This window comes from Ranitomeya imitator, chromosome 5, assembly GCF_032444005.1.
Source record: "Ranitomeya imitator isolate aRanImi1 chromosome 5, aRanImi1.pri, whole genome shotgun sequence".
NCBI lineage: Eukaryota > Metazoa > Chordata > Amphibia > Anura > Dendrobatidae > Ranitomeya > Ranitomeya imitator.
In genome coordinates, this window is record NC_091286.1 from 356,807,359 (window position 1) to 356,828,985 (window position 21,627).

The 21,627-nt window shown below is 48.5% G+C and overlaps 1 protein-coding gene across 6 annotated transcripts in view; it reads right to left on the reverse strand.

The window, feature by feature from the left end:
* Window positions 1–17,944, reverse strand: part of MYO6 (myosin VI) — a 326,341-nt gene extending 308,397 nt beyond the window's left edge. For 5 of the 6 annotated variants that reach the window (XM_069726516.1, XM_069726514.1, XM_069726512.1 and 2 more), the window contains exon 1: window positions 17,662–17,804. The gene's annotated coding sequence lies outside the window, so the exon portion shown is untranslated. Of the gene's footprint in view, window positions 1–17,661 lie in introns of all 6 variants that reach the window. The other variant, XM_069726515.1, reaches the window with a different exon arrangement.
* Window positions 17,945–21,627: the final 3,683 nt, after the last annotated feature.

The window sequence follows — 21,627 nt, forward strand, 5'->3', positions numbered from 1 at the left end:
GCGGGCGGAGTGTGTCACAGTACGGCACGTTTCTGATTGGTCGCTCGCAGCAGGCGGCAACCAATCAGACACTGGACACTGTTGACGTCACTTATCTCCGGACATTAGCTCCGGACATTAGCTCCGGACATTAGCTCCGGACATTAGCTCCGGACATTAGCTCCGGACAAAGCCACGGAAGTTGGCACAAATTGCAGGAAGTAGTTTTCTAGGCAATTATATATTAGATTAAAGGGAATCTATCACCCCAAAATTCACCTATAAGCTGTTGCCACCGGCATCAGGGGCTTATCTACAGCATTCTGGAATTATGTAGATATGCCCCCGATGTAACCTGAAAGATGAGAAAAAGAGGTTAGAGTATACTCACCCAGGGGCGGTCCCTGCTGCAGTCCGGTCTGATGGGCGTCGCAGGTCCGGGTCCAGCGCCTCCTATCTTCATAGGATGACGTCCTCTTCTTGTCTTCCTGCCGCGGCGCAGGCGTACATTATCTGCCCTGTTGAGTGCAGAGCAAAGTACTGCAGGGCGCAGGCCCCGGGAAAGGTCAGAGAGGCCCAGCGCCTGCGCACTGCAGTACTTTGCTCTGCCCTCAACAGGGCAGATAATGTACGCCTGCGCAGGAGTCACGAAAGGAAGACAAGAAGAGGACAACGACATGGTATGAAGATGGGAGGCCCCGGATCGAGACCACAACGCCCATCGGACCGGACCGCCCCAGGGTGAATATAATCTATCTTGTTTTTCTTATCTTTCAGGTGACATCGGGGGCTTATCTACAGCATTACAGAATGCTGTAGATAAGCCCCTAATGGCGGTGGCCGCAGCTTATAGGCGAATTTTGAGGTGACAGATTCCCTTTGGCTATGTGCACACGTCCGGAATTGCCGTAGATATGTCCGCGGCAAATCCGGAACTCCCTGCCGCGGGAAAAATGCATGCGGAATTGGCATGCGTTTTCCCCGCTAAACACTAGCGTTTCACAAGCGTAAGTAGCTTGCAGAATGCTAGTGTTTTCCAAGCGATCTGTAGCATCGCTTGGAAAACTGATTGACAGGTTGTTCACACTTGTCAAACATAGTGTTTGACAAGTGTGACCAACTTTTTACTATTGATGCTGCCTATGCAAGTAAAAAGATATAATGTTAAAAATAATTTAAAAAATAATAAATTGTGATATTCTCACCTTCCGGCGTCTCCAGCAGTCTTCCCACTCCTCGCGTGATTCCGTTCCCAATAATGCCTAGCGGCAATGACCTCCGATGACCTTGTGACTCGCGAGACCCACGTCATCACAGGTCATTGCCACAAAGCATCCTTGGGAACGGAAGCATGGCAAAGACTGCCGGTGACGCCGGAAGGTGAGAATATCACGATTTTTTATTTTAATTCTTTTTTTTAACAATTATAAGGTTCCCAGGGCCTGGAGGAGAGTCTCCTCTCCTCCACCCTGGGTACCAACCGCACATGATTCGCTTACTTCCCGAATGGTGGGCATAGCCACATGTGGAAAGTAAGCGGATCAATGCACTCCTATGTGTGCGGAATCCCCGCGATTCCGCACAAAGAATGAACATGCTGCGTTTTTTTCCGGAATGCGATTCCGCCGCGGAACAAAACGCAGCATGTGCACTAAAATTGCGGAATACATTCTAATAATAGGATGCTTAATGTATGCGGTTTTTTTCGTGGTTTTAAAATTCCTGAACGTGAGCACACAGCCTTTAAAGGAAAAATACATGCTAAGTAGATATCTGTGAGCTGATGACCTAGGAAGCTCCAGGTTTATTACCAGCCTCCGAGGCAATAAACAGCAGTTCCCAGGTGATGACTTTGCCTCGACTGGCTATTAAAAATTCGGGGGATCCCACACTATTTTTTTTTTTTTAACGTATTTAATTATGAGCTAAATATATGTACAGTAAGCTACACTGCACTGATCATATATCTCATTTGCACCTATGTATCATCTATCTATATCTGTATCTAAGATTGTTTTATTAGTTACTAAACTAGTTTGAAATGATGTAGAGAAATCCTGTATGTAAAAGCGGATGTTAGAAACGCACAGATATGCATGTCATACGGGTGTCATACAAATGCTAGGTGAGAAAAAACTGAAACATGGGCTTCAAACCTCCATTCCTCAAGTGACCCCCAGATTGGGATACCAGGATTTCCTTATTACTGCACAAGTGATTGAATTCTTAGCAATGGACATAAATTCAGCACTCCAGATAGGTGCAATGGAGAGGTGCATTATAAAAATCCATCCAGAATGGTCATAAACGTTTCGGTCAACAATAGATCTCCGTCAGTACAATGGAGCATATACATGTACAAATCTAATATTACAGGTGACAGTAACACCGTGTATGTGGAAAAATGTGACATAACACACGAAAAAATACAAAACAGAAATAATTTAAAAAGCTCATAAAAGAAGGAATAACGGATATGTTACAGCAGCATGACATGAGTCCAACGTGATTTATTCATTTGCAAGAATGATATGTGGAGAAGGAAGAAAAAAAAATATAACAAAAAAATAAATATAGTTGGCAAATAGTCTAAAGAAACAGTTGTGAATAAGAAATCCAGATTAAAGTATATGGCCAAATGGGTATGGAAGTGACAGGTATTGGTGATGTCTGTATACACTACATCTCACCATGCCATCATACCTTTTTAGATATATTATGGCTGAATAAATATATTTAGTAGGGTCTCCTTGATTCTGTGGGGTATTTTAGCCTCCAAACACCATTATTACAGAATTGCTACAATGTGTAAGATTACATTTCACCTGGTGAACTTTGCATATCACTACAAAAGAAGGCAGGTGTGACCTTTGTAAATCACGTAGTACCGCAGTATGTGAGTAATATGAGAAATAAGTGCTAGCATCCCGTAGGACCAAAGTAGTAAAGGGATAACATGGAAACTTGTGCAAGCATGCGTCCCAGAGGTCACATCTCCCTTTTACTGTACTACCCTTACAGGGATGTCTCATTTACTGGGCTGTGTTAGGGTTTCTTTACAATTAATGGTTTATCAGCAGGAGATTATCACTACAGGACTACTTGGCAAGTGCAGGGTAGTCCAGCCACGCCCCCAGCACTGATTAGCAGCTCTCTGCCACTGTACACAGAAAGCTGCGGTGTGGGCCGGTTATACACAGATCAACAACTGGGCTCTGCTCAATCTATAGCAGAGAAACCTGTGACTCTACCTGAACTGCTGCACCCAGTAAACTAAGTGATATATTACTGGAATTGGGGTCTTTGTCTCTATAACATTATACTGTCACATTACATTTTAAAAACCTGCTAAGAGATTTTCTTTAATAGCTTCACTGCCCATCACATTGCCAAAAATTTCACACATTCGTCCCAGACCGTCGTCATTCCTGCTATGTCAGCGCTCACACAACATTGTTAGGTCATGTCATTGGTTATTACCGTGTATTAGTGTAATGTTTATGCACTTTCAAGAAGAAAGAAGCTGCCAAATAACTCTGGCAGCGGCTAACCCCTGATTAGTGAAAGGGTTGGGGGTTATAATTCAAAATAGCCAACCCTTATCTGTAAGGTGAGGAAGTTGGGAGGTCATAGTACACATTTTGTCGGAAAATCCCACTGGTATCGGCAAGTTCAGCCAATTTTAGCCCATTGAATATGGTGACTAAGTTGTACTTTCTCCAGGTGTTTTTCACAGATATTGTTATTTGCTGGAAATTGTTGTCTTCATATTTCTTAGGGTAGACTCACACCAGAGTATAAAAAAATTGATCAGTTTCGTCCAGAATAGTGGGATGGTTCATTTCTCACTTATCATCCATGGCCATCCGTTTTCTTCCAGCAGCTATTAATCATTTACATGCTGCATAATTGTAATCTATCTGTAAAAATCTGCTTTTATACTGATGATCCTTATGGCATACGATTTTTTGGTGCATCCATAGATGAATGAAATAAATGAATAATGAGTGATAAGAGGAATGCAGCTGGAGACCGAAACTAGAGTAAGTATCAAATCAGCAATTATTAACATCCAAGGTGGTGAGCTGCATAGATGTAACAGATGGGCGCAAGTTATGGGACTGGCAGAAAGTCTACTGTAGCAGCAACGAATGAAGGCTTCAGAAGGGAAAAAATAAGTAATCATAAGAAAATGTGATTCTTCTTTTCTGTCTTGTAACTTAGCCAACCTTGCAGTCAATAAGAAGATACGAGAGGAAAGGAGCCCAAATTACAACTCTTACTGGACAAAATGGAGAGGAAACGAGATGCAGGACTGCTACCGACAACTCAGCAGATCAGACATTAATGCCAGCTCACTACATGCTACAAACAGCTGTGCAGAAAATGCATTCTGTAATATATATATATTACACACACACACACACACACACAGTCATGGCCAAAAGTATTGACACCCCTGCAATTCTGTCAGATAATACTCATTCTCTTCCTGAAAATGATTGCAAACACAAATTATTTGGTATTATTATCTTCATTTAGTTTGTCTTAAATGAAAAAACACAAAAGAGAATTAGGCAAAAGGCAAAACATTGATCATTTCACACAAAACTCCAAAAATGGGCCAGACAAAAGTATTGGCACCCTCAGCCTAATACTTGGTTGCACAACCTTTAGTCAAAATAACTGCGACCGACCACTTCCGGTAACCATCAATGAGTTTCTTACAATGCTCTGCTGGAATTTTAGACCATTCTTCTTTGGCAAACTGCTCCAGGTCCCTGATATTTGAAGGATGCCTTCTCCAAACTGCCATTTTTAGATCTCTCCACAGGTGTTCTATGGGATTCAGGTCTGGACTCATTGCTGGCCACCTTAGAAGTCTCCAGTGCTTTCTCTCAAACCATTTTCTAGAGCTTTTTGAAGTGTGTTTTGGGTCATTGTCCTGCTGGAAGACCCATGACCTCTGAGGGAGACCCAGCTTTCTCACACTGGGCCCTACATAATGCTGCAAAATTTGTTGGTAGTCTTCAGACTTCATAATGCCATGCACACGGTCAAGCAGTCCAGTGCCAGAGGCAGCAAAGCAACCCCAAAACATCAGGGAAACGCCGCCATGTTTGACTGTAGGGATCGTGTTCTTTTCTTTGAATGCCTCTTTTTTTCTCCTGTAAACTCTGTTGATGCCTTTGCCCAAAAAGCTCTACTTTTGTCTCATCTGACCAGAGAACATTCTTCCAAAACGTTTTAGGCTTTTTCAGGTAAGTTTTGGCAAACTCCAGCCTGGCTTTTTTATGTCTCGGGGTAAGAAGTGGGGTCTTCCTGGGTCTCCTACCATACAGTCCCTTTTCATTCAGATGCCGATGGATAGTACGGGTTGACACTGTTGTACCCTCGGACTGCAGGGCAGCTTGAACTTGTTTGGATGTTAGTCGAGGTTCTATATCCAACATCCCCTCAATCTTGCGTTGAAATCTCTTGTCAATTTTTCTTTTCCGTCCACATCTAGGGAGGTTAGCCACAGTGTCATGGGCTTTAAACTTCTTGATGACACTGCGCACGGTAGACACAGGAACATTCAGGTCTTTGGAGATGGACTTGTAGCCTTGAGATTGCTCATGCTTCCTCACAATTTGGTTTCTCAAGTCCTCAGACAGTGCTTTGGTCTTCTTTCTTTTATCCATGCTCAATGTGGTACACACAAGGACACAGGACAGAGGTTGAGTCCACTTTATTCCATGTCAACTGGCTGCAAGTGTTATTTAGTTATTGCCAACACCTGTTAGGTGCCACAGGTAAGTTACAGGTGCTGCTCATTACATAAATTAGAGAAGCATCACATGTTTTTTCGAACAGTGCCAATACTTTTGTCCACCCGCTTTTTTATGTTTGGTGTGGAATTATATCCAATTTGGCTTTAGGACAATTCTATTTGTGTTTTTTCATTTAAGACAAATTAAATGAAGATAATAATAACAAAGAATTTGTGTTTGCAATCATCTTCAGGAAGAAACTGAGTATTATCTGACAGAATTGCAGGGGTGTCAATACTTTTGGCCATGACTGATTATATATATATATATATATATATATATATATATATATATATATATATATATATATATATATATATATATATATATATACACACATACATACATACATACATTCATACAATACAGACCAAAAGTTTGGACACACCTCATTTAAAGATTTTTTTTTATTTTCATGACTATAAAAATTGTACATTCGCACTGACAGCATCAAAACTATGAATTAACACATGTGGAATTATATACTTAAAGGGACAGTGTCACCTGGATTTGGAGGGAACAATCTTCAGCCATGGAGGCGGGGTTTTTGATTCACCCTTTCCTTACCCGCTGGCTGCATGCTGGCTGCAATATTGGATTGAAGTTCATTCTCTGTCCTCCGTAGTACATGCCTGCACAAAGCAATCTTGCACAGCGCAGACGTGTACTATGGAGGACAGAGAATGAACTTCAATCCAATATTGCAGCCAGCAGGTAAGGAAAGGGTGAATCAAAAACCCCAAAACCCCGCCTCCATGGCTGAAGATTGTTCTCTCCAAATCCAGGTGACAGTGTCCCTTGAACAAAAAAAGTGTGAAACAACTGAAAATATGTCTTATATTCTTGGTTCTTCAAAGTAGCCACCTTTTGCTTTGATGACTGCTTTGCACACTCTTGGCATTCTCTTGATGAGCTTCAAGAGCTAGTCACCGGAAATGGTCTTCCAACAATCTTGAAGGAGTTCCCAGAGATGCTTAGCACTTGTTGCCCCTTTTGCCTTCACTCTGCCAGCTCACCCCAAACCATCTCGATTGGGTTCAGGTCTGGTGACTGTGGAGGCCAGGTCATCTGGCGTAGCACCCCATCGCTCTCCTTCTTGGTCAAATAGCCCTTACACAGCCTGGAGGTGTGTTTTTTGTCCTCATTGTCCTGTTGAAAAATAAATGATGGTCCAAAAAACGCAAACCGGATGGAATAGCATACCGCTGCAAGATGCTGTGGTAGCCATGCTGGTTCAGTATGCCTTCAATTTTGAATAAATCCCCAACAATGTCACCAGCAAACCACCCCCACACCATCATACCTCCTCCTCCATGCTTCACGGTGGGAACCAGGCATGTAGAGTCCATCCGTTCATCTTTTCTGCGTCGCACAAAGACACGGTGGTTGGAACCAAAGATCTCAAATTTGGACTCATCAGACCAAAGCACAGATTTCCACTGGTCTAATGTCCATTCCTTGTGTTCTTTAGCCCAAACAATTCTCTTCTGCTTGTTACCTGTCCTTAGAAATGGTTTCCTAGCAGCTATTTTACCATGAAAGTCTGCTGCACAAAGTCTCCTTTTAACAGTTGCTGTAGAGATGTGTCTGCTGCTAGAACTCTGTGTGGAATTGACCTGGTCTCTAATCTGAGCTGCTGTTAACCTGCGATTTCTGAGGCTGGTGACTCAGATAAACTTATCCTCAGAAGCAGAGGTGACTTTTGGTCTTCCTTTCCTGGGGCGGTCCTCATGTGAGCCAGTTTCTTTGTAGCTCATGATGGTTTTTGCAACTGCACTTGGGGACACTTTCAAAATTTTCCCAATTTTTCGGACTGCCTGACCTTCATTTCTTAAAGTAATGATGGCAACTCGTTTTTCTTTACTTAGCATTTGTATTAAGGCAAGAAAAAAGCAGCTAACAGTCTATTCAGTAGGACTATCAGCTGTGTATCCACCAGACTTTTGCACAACACAACTGATGGTCCCAACACCATTTATAAGGCAAGAAATCCCACTTATTAAACCTGACAGGGCCCACCTGTGAAGTGAAAACCCTTTCCGGTGACTACCTCTTGAAGTTCATCAAGAGAATGCCAAGAGTGTGCAAGGCAGTCATCAAAGCAAAATGTGGCTACTTTGAAGAACCTAGAATATAATACATATTTTCAGTTGTTTCATACTTTCTTGTTAAGTATATAATTCCACATGTGTTAATTCATAGTTTTGATGCCTTTAGTGTGAATGTACAATTTTCATAGTCATGAAAATACAGAAAAATCTTTAAATGAGAAGGTGTGTCCAAACTTTTGGTCTGTACTGTGTGTGTATATTATATATATATATATATATATATATATATATATATATATATATATATATATATATATATATATACACACATATATACACGCACACACTCCAACGAACACTTCATCGAATTCAAACACAGCTAAACAAACCTACTTCTCATCTCTCGTATCCTCTCTGTCTCGCAACGCTAAACAGTTATTCAACACAATCAATTCTCTCCTCCGTCCCCCAGCACCTCCTCTCTCCCCACTTATCTCCGCTGAAGACTTTGCCTCATTTTTCAAGCAGAAGATTGATAGCATCAGAGACAGTTTCGGTCAACAACCCCCAGAGCCCTTCCTCCCGACTTCCCAGCCCTCCACCTCCAAAACCAACTTCTCCACCATTACAGAAGATCAACTCTCCACTCTACTCTCAAGATTGCATCTCACCACCTGTGCACTTGACCCGCTCCCATCCCACCTCATCCCAAACCTCACCACATTCTTCATCCCAACCCTAACCCATCTCTTCAACCTATCACTAACAACTGGTGTTTTCCCCTCAAGCTTTAAACATGCCTCCATCACACCTATCCTCAAAAAGTCCTCTCTTGACCCATCCTCTGTATCTAGCTATCGCCCTATATCACTTCTCCCTTATGCCTCCAAACTACTGTAACAGCACGTTTACCTTGAACTGTCCTCCCATCTCTCTTCTTGCTCTCTCTTTGACCGCTTACAATCTGGCTTCCGGTCACACCATTCCACTGAAACTGCCCTAACTAAGGTCACCAATAACCTCTTAACCGCCAAGAGCAAGCGACACTACTCTGTCCTCCCCTACCTGTCGGCTGCCTTTGACACAGTGGACCATTCCCTATTATTACAGACCCTCTCATCCCTTGGCATCACAAACTTGGCCCTATCCTGGATCTCATCATACCTAACAGACCGGACATTCAGCGTCTCCCACTCACACACCACCTTCTCACCTCGCCCCCTATCTGTCGGAGTCCCACAAGGTTCAGTCCTTGGTCCCCTGCTCTTCTCCATTTGCACCTTTGGCCTGGGACAGTTCATAGAATCTCATGGCTTTCAGTATCACCTCTATGCTGATGACACACAGATCTACATCTCTGGACAAGATATCACCTCCCTACTAACCAGAATCCCTCAATGTTTGTCCACTATTTCATCCTTCGTCTCCGCTAGATTTCTCAAACTTAACATGGACAAAACAGAACTCATCATCTTTCCCCCATCTCACGCGACCCCCCCCCAACGAACCTATCCATTACAATAAATGGCTGCCCACTCTCCCCAGTCCCACAAGCTCGCTGCCTCGGGGTAATCCTTGACGCTGATCTCTCCTTCAAACCACATATTCAAGCCTCCTAAAAAAGCCGTCAGTGAAACGCGCGTCGGGGCAGAGGGACGCCGAGGAAAGACCACACCACACACTTCTGGTAATGTGTATTTGCTTTACTCTATGGAGCGTTATCCTCGCATCTACCATTTTGGCTGTTAGGGCTTTCTTATATAGTGTACCATATGCCGCAACTGCCACAGCACATGATAGTCTAAGTTTTAGACATGAGTATACTATATGGCTAGTATTGGCTATGGTATTTTCCCTATCAGACCCAATTAGAGCTCTCTTTGTGTGGTATCTAGCTCTTTTCACATTCAGTCACACCGTAGTGTTACAAGATTTGGTGGATTTACTATGGTTATGTCCCTCTTTTTATTGGATTTTGCACTTTTTTGTTATTTTCTGTCATTGTATGTTTAATTATGTTTTATTTTTGCTCAATAAATGATATTTTATTTACAAAGCACCACTTGTTTTGGGATTTACTATTTAGTATAATCACCAAAAAAATGTGATTTATCAGTTATGACTTGTATTGTTTAAGATTATTGCACTTGTTTTTATTATGTATACCCCTCCTCACATGTAAAGCGCCATGGAATAAATGGCGCTATAACAATAAATAATATTATTATTATTAACACACACCCTTACACACATTCTCTCATAAGTCTGCTGAAATAATAAAATACTGCAGATTGCAATTATACCGGACAGATGAGAATTCCAAGGCTTCAGAAATGATGCCGGGTTCAGCTGCAGGACGTCACGGTAATGCTATGTAACAGTATATATCACACACTGGTACTTTATGGCATGCAGAATAGTGTACATAACATATGTCCCAGTTATGTACTGTACCTTCCGTGTTTAAGTCTATACAGGAAAATATTCTCAATGTCTTCCCAGCTGGAAACATAAAGGAACAAGCATTCCATAGATCCTGGGGATGCGCAAGCAACAGGAAGCAATGGAGACACGCCGTTCATTTCCACTACAAACTCAACAGACATCTTGACTTTAATCCATTACACCCTGTCAGAATTATTGCTCCTAGAAGTCGGTCAAATTACTCCAGGAATCAATATGAAATTTAATTACGGAATACGAAGCTTCATAACCATCAACAGAAGAAAAGAGAAAGTTAAATGATATCTATCCGATCCCCGAAGTCTTCCATCCCCCCCACATTAACATTAAATTGGCTTATCTGCACGGTGTTTGATGTATGTTCTAAAAAAAACTACTTGCATGTGCAGCTTGTTATATAGAAACGAGCCTGGACTAGTGGAGCAGTGCAGTCTAGTCCAGCCTTGGATCTCATACTTAGGCGGTTGATATCCTCTATATTGTGATAGGTATCTTAGTCCTGCCAGCCTGGAAATGTACAATGAAGCTGGGTACACGCTCCCTGGCTTCATCACACTGCTCAAGCACCACAGCTGCTGGCTCAATGGGACTCGCACAGGGACACAAAGTCTCACTCAGCCAGGAGCTAACATAATCAAGATACTATAGATTGGGAACCTGTCGTAAATAGAAAACCATTTACCAGCAGCCATAGTTGTAATCTGCAGGTAAGTACTACTTTACATATGTGCAGCAAACTAACTGGAAGTGTGGCTGCTGAGGGAAATAAAGTTACCGTATACACTTTGTGCCGTCGCTCGCTTTCAGCCACTAGAGTGCCGCAGGGGGGCCGTAATTAATTAGTGGTCACTACACTGTGAGTGGGCTGTAGTCATACTCTCATTGGTACAGATGGGTTGAACAGTGGACTTAGATGCACTATCCTGCTACATTAAAAAGGGCAATATTGGTTATCAACATTGAAATTGCAAAATCAAGAAAAAAAAGTTGTGGAATTCTGGAAATCACTGGATTAAAAAAAAACATGGTAATAATATGACAAAATAGAAACAAATTGTACAAAACAGGCACTTACATACCATGGCTGCTATCAATGCGGTTACTAATGGTTGTCTGAGAAGTGTTCTGTCACACTGAATGCACTTGGAAATGTTAATGATCAAGATCTGCTGCTGGCAGCTCCTTTTGCAATTGACAACCAATAACGTCCTAGGTGTGCTCAGTGGGAGACAAGCCCTGAGGTGCTGCAGGCCATGGTAGCACGCTTAGGCCACACAGGCGGCTTCACGGTACACAAGAAATATGCCACCTGTTGTTGTCTTGTTGAAAAATGCCTCCTGGGACATTATGCAAAAATGGCCACACTACTGATTCAATGTCCAAATCAAAATAATGCCTAGCTAAAATAAAGACTAGAGGAGTCCAGCTACCATATATCATGGTACCTCACACCGTAAACCTAGAAGTAGAACCGGCGCGATATTCCTTTCTCATCATGACATTACCCATGTGGTCTCCAGATGTAAATGGGAGGTGGAACAGAGTAATGGAGTCTGAAGTCTGTCCTCTTCAACAATAATTCACACGTTTGTCGTGGATGCAATGGTAGCTGGACTCCAGCCTGGAAACCACATCGCCACCACCATGAAGTGACCCTCACGTGAGAATGTCACACTGGTCACAGTCATGAGATTACGGTGTTGTGTTCCATGTCCCATAATGTAGATTACATGGGCCTCTCGTCTTTATTTCAGGTGCCCTAACAGCTCAGCATCATATTGATTTCATGGTGGAATTCGTGGGACGGATATTTCTCCAAAATGCCCAAGAGCCATATTTCAACATGACAAGCCAGGCTGCATGTTGCTTGTGATAATGTGAGCAGACTGCGTAGCCTAAATGTTCTACCATGGCCTGCAGCATCTCAGGGCTGGTCTCCCATTGAGTATATTTTATTATTATTCATTGTAATCAGTTATCAAGGATAATGGATACAAATGGACCTGTGACACTAATCTTTCTCATAGACATAAAGTGCAATGTTCTGTAAAACATCCAGAACTCGTGCCTTCATACATAAATAAAAAAGTGCTCTGTAGGTCGGCTTTGGTGTCTTTCCATCATGCTCCAAATTATTCATCACTATCCCCATCAGCCATTCTGACATCTCTGCGGGATGCTCCAAGTATCTCTCATCACAATCTACCTGTCACCCTGAGCACTGAAGGTGGCATCATGCCCAACATCTGAAATATTGGTCCATGGAAGTTCCTGGATGCATTCGAGACCACAAGAATGTTAATGCTTTTTATATCCAAGTCCCTTAGTAAACAAAGCTATAAAAATGACATTATAAAGCATGCCTCTTCTGTAGAAAATGACAATAGCACAGTGGAAAAAGTAATAAACTTTGGTGCACCCCGAGAAGCACCTGAGCCTCAGTCCACTAAACAGGGGATGTAGTTGAGTATCATTTTGATGTTAAAGGGGTAGGCCACTTTTGTTTTCCCTAAAGGACTGTCACATGTTAATGTAACATTATAAGATCTCTGCCTTTGTCTTGATTTGGCTAATGCTGCCCCACTCTTCATCCCTGACTGCACAGCGTTCCTGTCCAAACATGGGGGCCGATGAAGAAGGCATGTGACTAGACCCACGCATGTGGGCAGTGTTATATACTGTGTGGCTGCTATATTCCACGTGGTTGTGCTATATTCTATGTGGCGGCTACATACTACATGGCTGTGCTATATACTACGTGGCTGTGCTATATACTACGTGGCTCTGCTATATACTACGTGGCTCTGCTATACACTACGTGGCTCTGCTATACACTACGTGGCTCTGCTATGTACTACGTGGGCTGTGCTATACACTACGTGGCTCTGCTATATACTACGTGGGCTGTGCTATATACTACGTGGCTGTGCTATATACTACGTGGCTGTATTATATCCTGCACCCCGAACCCCTGACATCCAGCGACCAATCAGCGACAGACGCAGTCCAGCCGCAAATTGACGCGGGATTTAAACCACGCTTCGCTGATTGGTTGCGGCCTGCCGGCCGCGACCAATCAGCAATATTGGCACGGGATTTAAATACCGGTTCGGTCATTGGTCGTGCCCACCCGGGCGCAATCAATCGGCGATATTGGCGCGGAATTTAACCCCCACTCACAGCGCGACGTGCATACATACATATTCTAGAATACCCGATGCGTTAGAATCGAGCCACCATCTAGTTAGAAGATATGCAGCTTTTCACACTTTACTGCAAATGTCTAACCAGACATGTCTTAATTGGATAAGCATTGGAGATCAAATTTTGCCAAAAAAAGTCAGTGGTGTGTATATATACACACACACACACACACACACACACACACATATATGTACACACATACACATATGGATAGCACATCGATGCCACTGTGTTTCAAAAGGGAGAAATCGGAGATTGAGCTTGGCGCTAATGGATTGTAACTTTTTTAGGTTTTGTGAGATCGCGAGATTTGTGCAAAGCTGCCAATTTCCATATCAGCCATTGAAAGACGCTGCTGTTTGGCGACCAGACGACTGACAGCCGCCAAGAATGAGGTGCAATCTCATTAGTAGGCCAATACCCGCATGCCAGGTGCCAGTCAAGGATGACAAGTGCTGTGCGGTCCGGTCACACGTGTACCAGGATGATCCGCCGTGAGGGGTTTCTCTCACCTGGGTGAGGTTACTAGGTGTGCACAAACCGGATAGACTATTGCATTCTATTCTTACATTAATTGTAATCTTTGCATAACTTTGCAGCCAAAAATGCTAAGGAGTCATTGCTGGGACCTGGGCTTGGTTATAATTTGTCAGCACAAGAAGTACAAAACATTTCAACGTGTATTTATGTTCCTCTTACCGAAAACAATGACATCAGGCACTCTGGTTACCAAACCTACCGGCCCACTGGGCAACCTTGCCAACCAGTCTGACTAATGAAGGGCAAAAACTGCAAGATCAGCAGAATGCTGCGCACCCACTAGGCGTGAACAGGTTAATATGATGAAACTGTAGATATAAGCATTATCTCCTGGGGCAGGGCTGCGAGGATATTACAAAGAATGTGGAAGAACCATATCTACATTAAATGGCACATCACATTCACAACGTCGTCTCATTGAGCAATGGACAGTAAGTTTGTTTTGCTAAGTGACTAAAGGGGTGTTCCCATCTCCAAAATCCTATCCCAGAGTGTAATAGGTGTGATCATAAGAATATTAGCAAATACCTCCAATTAGAAATGGAGTATAGTTTTTCTGATTCGCTATATTTTTCCTCATGTGAAGGACCTTAGGTATCCATGGTTACAACCACTAACAACTAGCTGTCACTATATCAGTGGTCGCAACCATGGATACCTAAGGTCCTGCACATGAGGAAAAAGACAGAGAATCAGAAAAACTATACTCCATTTCTAATTGGAGGTATTTGCTAATATTCTTATTATTACACCTATTACATATTGGGATAGGATCTCGGAGATGGGAATGCCCCTTTAATTCACTGCAGAATTTCCTACAAGTATGGAATCTGTGAGATATTCATGGAAAATATGACTTGTTCTGAAGAGGTTGTCTTCTTCTCCTCCGCTGCTACAAGCCAGCAAAAAATCCTGATGTGCCACCTGCGGGCACTGGCATCACGGACAGCAGTTTAGTGCAATGGAAAAAAAAGGAAAATATGGCCTCATCCATTAAAGGCACAGTATGCTATTTACAGGCGAGAGTTAAAGGGATCTGGAACCTTCTGGATTTTGTCATTTTATAGTACCGCACATATATTGGACCAGTTTTCGTTTCTCTCCCAGCGACTCGGGATGGGAGGAATCGTCACATTGCCAGTCACATATCTCCCCATACCCAGCGCCACGCACAAACACAACTTCAGCAGAAAATTGCCAAACTTCTCATATGAGTGCGGTTGATTTTATTCTGTAAAGGATCTAGAATGCAGAAGTTATAAAAGTCTATGGGGACCACCGGCACCCCGGCGACCACAAACAGAGGTGTATCCATACAGCCCCATGCAGAGTGCTGAAGCTTCCCTGTGAGGAGGGTACAATGTGGCCCCCAATGTGTCCGCAGCCTAAATACGGCAGAGTCGTCCATATGATACCATACAAATGTTGGAGAACTCTGTATATGGTCGTGTTTGGCTTATCCCACCCAAAATATTGGGAGTCCAGGACTAATATTCTGTAAAACGAGGAAAAGAAGGAAATAAGAGTTTATCAAATAGGAAAAATGATACAAATTCTCCTGTTTTAACATAAAAATGTTCATAGGCAGAAACCAGAACGGGCGACGCAGGTAAATTCCTAATTAGCAAGTGGTGTAGGTTTTGGGACCGACGGCGGCTTCTCGGTCACACGCTACATTACTTTGCTGGCGGGGGAGGGGGCTTATACCGAGGGGCTGTTACTTAGTAGACACCTGTAGAATAAGTGACACCACTGTCACCCTTGAGCTCCCACAAGCATTGGCGGCACCTCTGGTCAATCATTGACGCCTCCGAGTCACATCTGCAACAAATGGCGTCCACAGACAAGCCAGGAGATGGGAAGACGTGGTCATCCATGGTGGCAGGACAAAGATTACACACGGGGTTAATCACAGTCCGCCATTTCAATCTCAGTTATTTGTGTTTTCCAGTGAAAATGTCATTGGTAAAAAAGTGCACTATTCATGTCCCTATGTAGCAGAGCTAGAAGACCGGACGATGCTGCTGAGCTGAGTTTGTAAGATCGCACAACTCATCTCAATGAGAACCGCAGGTAGCTACATGTGGGTGAGGGTCCTAGAGGGGCTTTATAGGACCCCCTTATGTTCTCTTAGGGCATGTACATGTAGGTGAGGGTCCTAGAGGGGCTTTATAGGACCCCTTATATGTTCTCTCTTAGGGCATCTACATGTAGGTGAGGATCCTAGAGGGGCTTTATAGGACCCCTTATATGTTCTCTTAGGGCATCTACATGTGGGTGAGGGTCCTAGAGGGGCTGCCTGCCTTATAGGACCCCCTTATATTCTCTTAGGGCATCTACATGTGGGTTAGGATCCTAGAGGGGCTTTATAGGACCCCCTTATGTTCTCTTAGGGCATCTACATGTGGGTGAGGATCCCAGAAGGGCTTTATAGGACCCCTTATATGTTCTCTCTTAGGGCATCTACATGTGGGTGAGGGTCCTAGAGGGGCTGCCTGCCTTATAGGACCCCCTTATGTTCTCTTAGGGCATCTACATGTGGGTGAGGATCCCAGAGGGGCTTTATAGGACCCCCTTATGTTCTCTTAGGGCATCTACATGTGGGTGAGGATCCCAGAGGGGCTTTATAGGACCCCCTTATGTTCTCTTAGGGCATGTACATGTAGGTGAGGGTCCTAGAGGGGCTGCCTGCCTTATAGGACCCCCTTATATTCTCTCTTAGGGCATGTACATGTAGGTGAGGATCCCAGAGGGGCTTTATAGGACCCCTTATATGTTCTCTTAGGGCAGCTACATGTAGGTGAGGGTCCTAAAGGGGCTGTCTGCCTTATAGGACCCCCTTATATTCTCTTAGGGCAGCTACATGTAGCTGAGGGTCCTAGAGGGGCTGTCTGCCTTATAGGACCCCCTTATATTCTCTCTTAGGGTATGTACATGTAGGTGAGGGTCCTAGAGGGGCTGCCTGCCTTATAGGACCCCCTTATATTCTCTCTTAGGGTATGTACATGTAGGTGAGGGTCCTAGAGGGGCTGCCTGCCTTATAGGACCCCCTTATATTCACTCTTAGGGCATGTAAATGTAGGTGAGGGTCCTAGAGGGGCTGCCTGCCTTATAGGACCCCCTTATATTCTCTCTTAGGGCATGTAGATGCAGGTGAGGGTCCTAGAGGGGCTGCCTGCCTTATAGCACCTACTTGTCAGCCAACGAGGAGATAGGATAATACAGAGTACAATGTCTCTCTCAGTTGCTGTGGCGTAGTACAAACATCCATTGGAGCAGACTGGTTGTGCAGAATCATGCTTCCCACACGTCGCCCCCGGTAATGCAGCACAGTTCTCCTGATGCACCGAGCTCCCAGTGATCCCAGCACTCCCAGCTCTGCTACATACTGGGACATGGGTTGCTCATCTTTACAAGTGACAACTTCCTAAGTTCCCACCGGCGCAGCGGAGAGATCAGAGGTCACTGCCAGAGATGGCGCAAGGAGGGATCCCAGCAGATCCCACAGGGAGGAAGAGGGATCCAGGAAGAGAGGTCCAGGCAGGATCAGAGGGAGGAGAATGCGCCGGGAGAGGGGAGGATAATCATCAGAGAGCGGAGCCGCTACTCACCCACTGTGCTCCGCTGCACGGACACCAGGCCGTGGACACAGACACGCAGAGCCGCCCCGCTGACACTGTGACCCCCGGAGCACTGCACAGCTCAGCGCCCCGCACCGGAGAACTGCCACGCTGACGTCAGCGCCACGCCTCCCGGGGGCGGAACATCTGGCCGGGGCTGACAGACAGCAGGCGCACCTCACCCGGGACCGGCCGGCCGGCGCACCTTGTGTGAATGTGTGGAGGGACGGGGCCGCCTGGACATTACTTCCTGCACTCTCCCTGGGGTCAGGGCGTCAGATGGAGGCCTGACACTGCGCACGGCGTCCGCCACAGAGCGGCCCCACGGAGAGCTGGGTGTCACAGAGCGGCCCCACGGAGAGCTGGGTGTCACAGAGCGGCCCCTCGGAGAGCTGGGTGTCACAGAGCGGCCCCACGGAGAGCTGGGTGTCACAGAGCGGCCCCACGGAGAGCTGGGTGTCACAGAGCGGCCCCACGGAGAGCTGGGTGTCACAGAGCGGCCCCACGGAGAGCTGGGTGTCACAGAGCGGCCCCTCGGAGTGCTGGGTTTCACAGAGCGGCCCCTCGGAGTGCTGGGTGTCACAGAGCGGCCCCTCGGAGTCCTGGGTGTCACAGAGCGGCCCCTCGGAGAGCTGGGTGTCACAGAGCGGCCCCACGGAGAGCTGGGTGTCACAGAGCGGCCCCTCGGAGAGCTGGGTGTCACAGAGCGGCCCCTCGGAGAGCTGGGTGTCACAGAGCGGCCCCACGGAGAGCTGGGTGTCACAGAGCGGCCCCACGGAGAGCTGGGTGTCACAGAGCGGCCCCTCGGAGTGCTGGGTTTCACAGAGCGGCCCCTCGGAGTGCTGGGTGTCACAGAGCGGCCCCTCGGAGTGCTGGGTGTCACAGAGCGGCCCCTCGGAGAGCTGGGTGTCACAGAGCGGTCCCTCGGAGAGCTGGGTGTCTCCGCACAGAGCGGCCCCTCAGAGTGCTGGGTGTCTCCCCACAGAGTGGCCCCTCGGAGTGCTGGGTGTCACAGAGCGGCCCCTCGGAGAGCTGGGTGTCTCAGCACAGAGCGGCCCCTCGGAGTGCTGGGTGTCACAGAGCGGCCCCTCGGAGAGCTGGGTGTCTCCCCACAGAGCGGCCCCTCGGAGTGCTGGGTGTCTCTCCACAGAGCGGCCCCTCAGAGTGCTGGGTGTCTCCCCACAGAGCGGCCCCTCGGAGTCCTGGGTGTCTCAGCACAGAGCGGCCCCTCGGAGTGCTGGGTGTCTCCCCACAGAGCGGCCCCTCGGAGAGCTGGGTGTCTCAGCACAGAGCGGCCCCTCGGAGAGCTGGGTGTCACAGAGCGGCCCCTCGGAGAGCTGGGTGTCTCCCCACAGAGCGGCCCCTCGGAGTGCTGGGTGTCTCTCCACAGAGCGGCCCCTCAGAGTGCTGGGTGTCTCCCCACAGAGCGGCCCCTCGGAGTCCTGGGTGTCTCAGCACAGAGCGGCCCCTCGGAGTGCTGGGTGTCTCCCCACAGAGCGGCCCCTCGGAGAGCTGGGTGTCTCAGCACAGAGCGGCCCCTCGGAGAGCTGGGTGTCACAGAGCGGCCCCTCGGAGAGCTGGGTGTCTCCCCACAGAGCGGCCTCTCGGAGTGCTGGGTGTCTCTCCACAGAGCGGCCCCTCGGAGTGCTGGGTGTCTCCACAGAGCGGCCCCTCGGAGTGCTGGGTGTCTCTCCACAGAGCGGCCCCTCAGAGTGCTGGGTGTCTCTCCACAGAGCGGCCCCTCGGAGTTCTGGGTGTCTCTCCACAGAGCGGCCCCTCGGAGTGCTGGGTGTCTCCCCACAGAGCGGCCCCTCGGAGTCCTGGGTGTCTCCGCACAGAGCGGCCCCTCGGAGTGCTGGGTGTCTCCGCACAGAGCGGCCCCTCGGAGTGCTGGGTGTCTCTCCACAGAGCGGCCCCTCGGAGTGCTGGGTGTCTCCACAGAGCGGCCCCTCGGAGTCCTGGGTGTCTCCACACAGAGCGGCCCCTCGGAGAGCTGGGTGTCTCACCACAGAGCGGCCCCTCGGAGTGCTGGGTGTCACAGAGCGGCCCCTCGGAGTGCTGGGTGTCTCCGCACAGAGCGGCCCCTCGGAGTGCTGGGTGTCTCACCACAGAGCGGCCCCTCGGAGTCCTGGGTGTCTCACCACAGAGCGGCCCCTCGGAGTGCTGGGTGTCTCCCCACAGAGCGGCCCCTCGGAGTCCTGGGTGTCTCACCACAGAGCGGCCCCTCGGAGTGCTGGGTGTCTCTCCACAGAGCGGCCCCTCGGAGTGCTGGGTGTCTCCACAGAGCGGCCCCTCGGAGTACTGGGTGTCTCTCCACAGAGCGGCCCCTCGGAGTGCTGGGTGTCTCTCCACAGAGCGGCCCCTCGGAGTACTGGGTGTCTCTCCACAGAGCGGCCCCTCGGAGTGCTGGGTGTCTCCCCACAGAGCGGCCCCTCGGAGTCCTGGGTGTCTCCGCACAGAGCGGCCCCTCGGAGTACTGGGTGTCTCACCACAGAGCGGCCCCTCGGAGTGCCTGGTGTCTCCCCACAGAGCGGCCCCTCGGAGTCGTGGGTGTCTCCGCACAGAGCGGCCCCTCGGAGAGCTGGGTGTCTCCCCACAGAGCGGCCCCTCGGAGTGCTGGGTGTCTCAGCACAGAGCGGCCCCTCGGAGTGCTGGGTGTCTCCGCACAGAGCGGCCCCTCGGAGTGCTGGGTGTCTCTCCACAGAGCGGCCCCTCGGAGTGCTGGGTGTCTCCACAGAGCGGCCCCTCGGAATACTGGGTGTCTCTCCACAGAGCGGCCCCTCGGAGTACTGGGTGTCTCCGCACAGAGCGGCCCCTCGGAGAGCTGGGTGTCTCCCCACAGAGCGGCCCCTCGGAGTCCTGGGTGTCTCACCACAGAGCGGCCCCTCGGAGTACTGGGTGTCTCCGCACAGAGCGGCCCCTCGGAGTCCTGGGTGTCTCCCCACAGAGCGGCCCCTCGGAGTCCTGGGTGTCTCACCACAGAGCGGCCCCTCGGAGTACTGGGTGTCTCCGCACAGAGCGGCCCCTCGGAGTGCTGCGTGTCTCACCACAGAGTGGCCCCTCGGAGTCCTGGGTGTCTCCGCACAGAGCGGCCCCTCGGAGAGCTTGGTGTCTCACCACAGAGCGGCCCCTCGGAGTCCTGGGTGTCTCACAACAGAGCGGCCCCTCGGAGTGCTGGGTGTCTCCCCACAGAGCGGCCCCTCGGAGAGCTGGGTGTCTCAGCACAGAGCGGCCCCTCGGAGTGCTGGGTGTCTCAGCACAGAGCGGCCCCTCGGAGTGCTGGGTGTCTCAGCACAGAGCGGCCCCTCGGAGTGCTGGGTGTCTCTCCACAGAGCGGCCCCTCGGAGTGCTGGGTGTCTCTCCACAGAGCGGCCCCTCGGAGTACTGGGTGTCTCTCCACAGAGCGGCCCCTCGGAGTGCTGGGTGTCTCTCCACAGAGCGGCCCCTCGGAGTCCTGGGTGTCTCAGCACAGAGCGGCCCCTCGGAGTGCTGGGTGTCACAGAGCGGCCCCTCGGAGAGCTGGGTGTCTCCCCACAGAGCGGCCCCTCGGAGAGCTGGGTGTCTCCCCACAGAGCGGCCCCTCGGAGAGCTGGGTGTCTCAGCACAGAGCGGCCCCTCGGAGTGCTGGGTGTCTCCCCACAGAGCGGCCCCTCGGAGTCCTGGGTGTCTCAGCACAGAGCGGCCCCTCGGAGAGCTGGGTGTCACAGAGCGGCCCCTCGGAGTGCTGGGTGTCACAGAGCGGCCCCTCGGAGTGCTGGGTGTCTCTCCACAGAGCGGCCCCTCAGAGTGCTGGGTGTCTCCCCACAGAGCGGCCCCTCGGAGTCCTGGGTGTCTCAGCACAGAGCGGCCCCTCGGAGTGCTGGGTGTCACAGAGCGGCCCCTCGGAGAGCTGGGTGTCTCCCCACAGAGCGGCCCCTCGGAGAGCTGGGTGTCTCAGCACAGAGCGGCCCCTCGGAG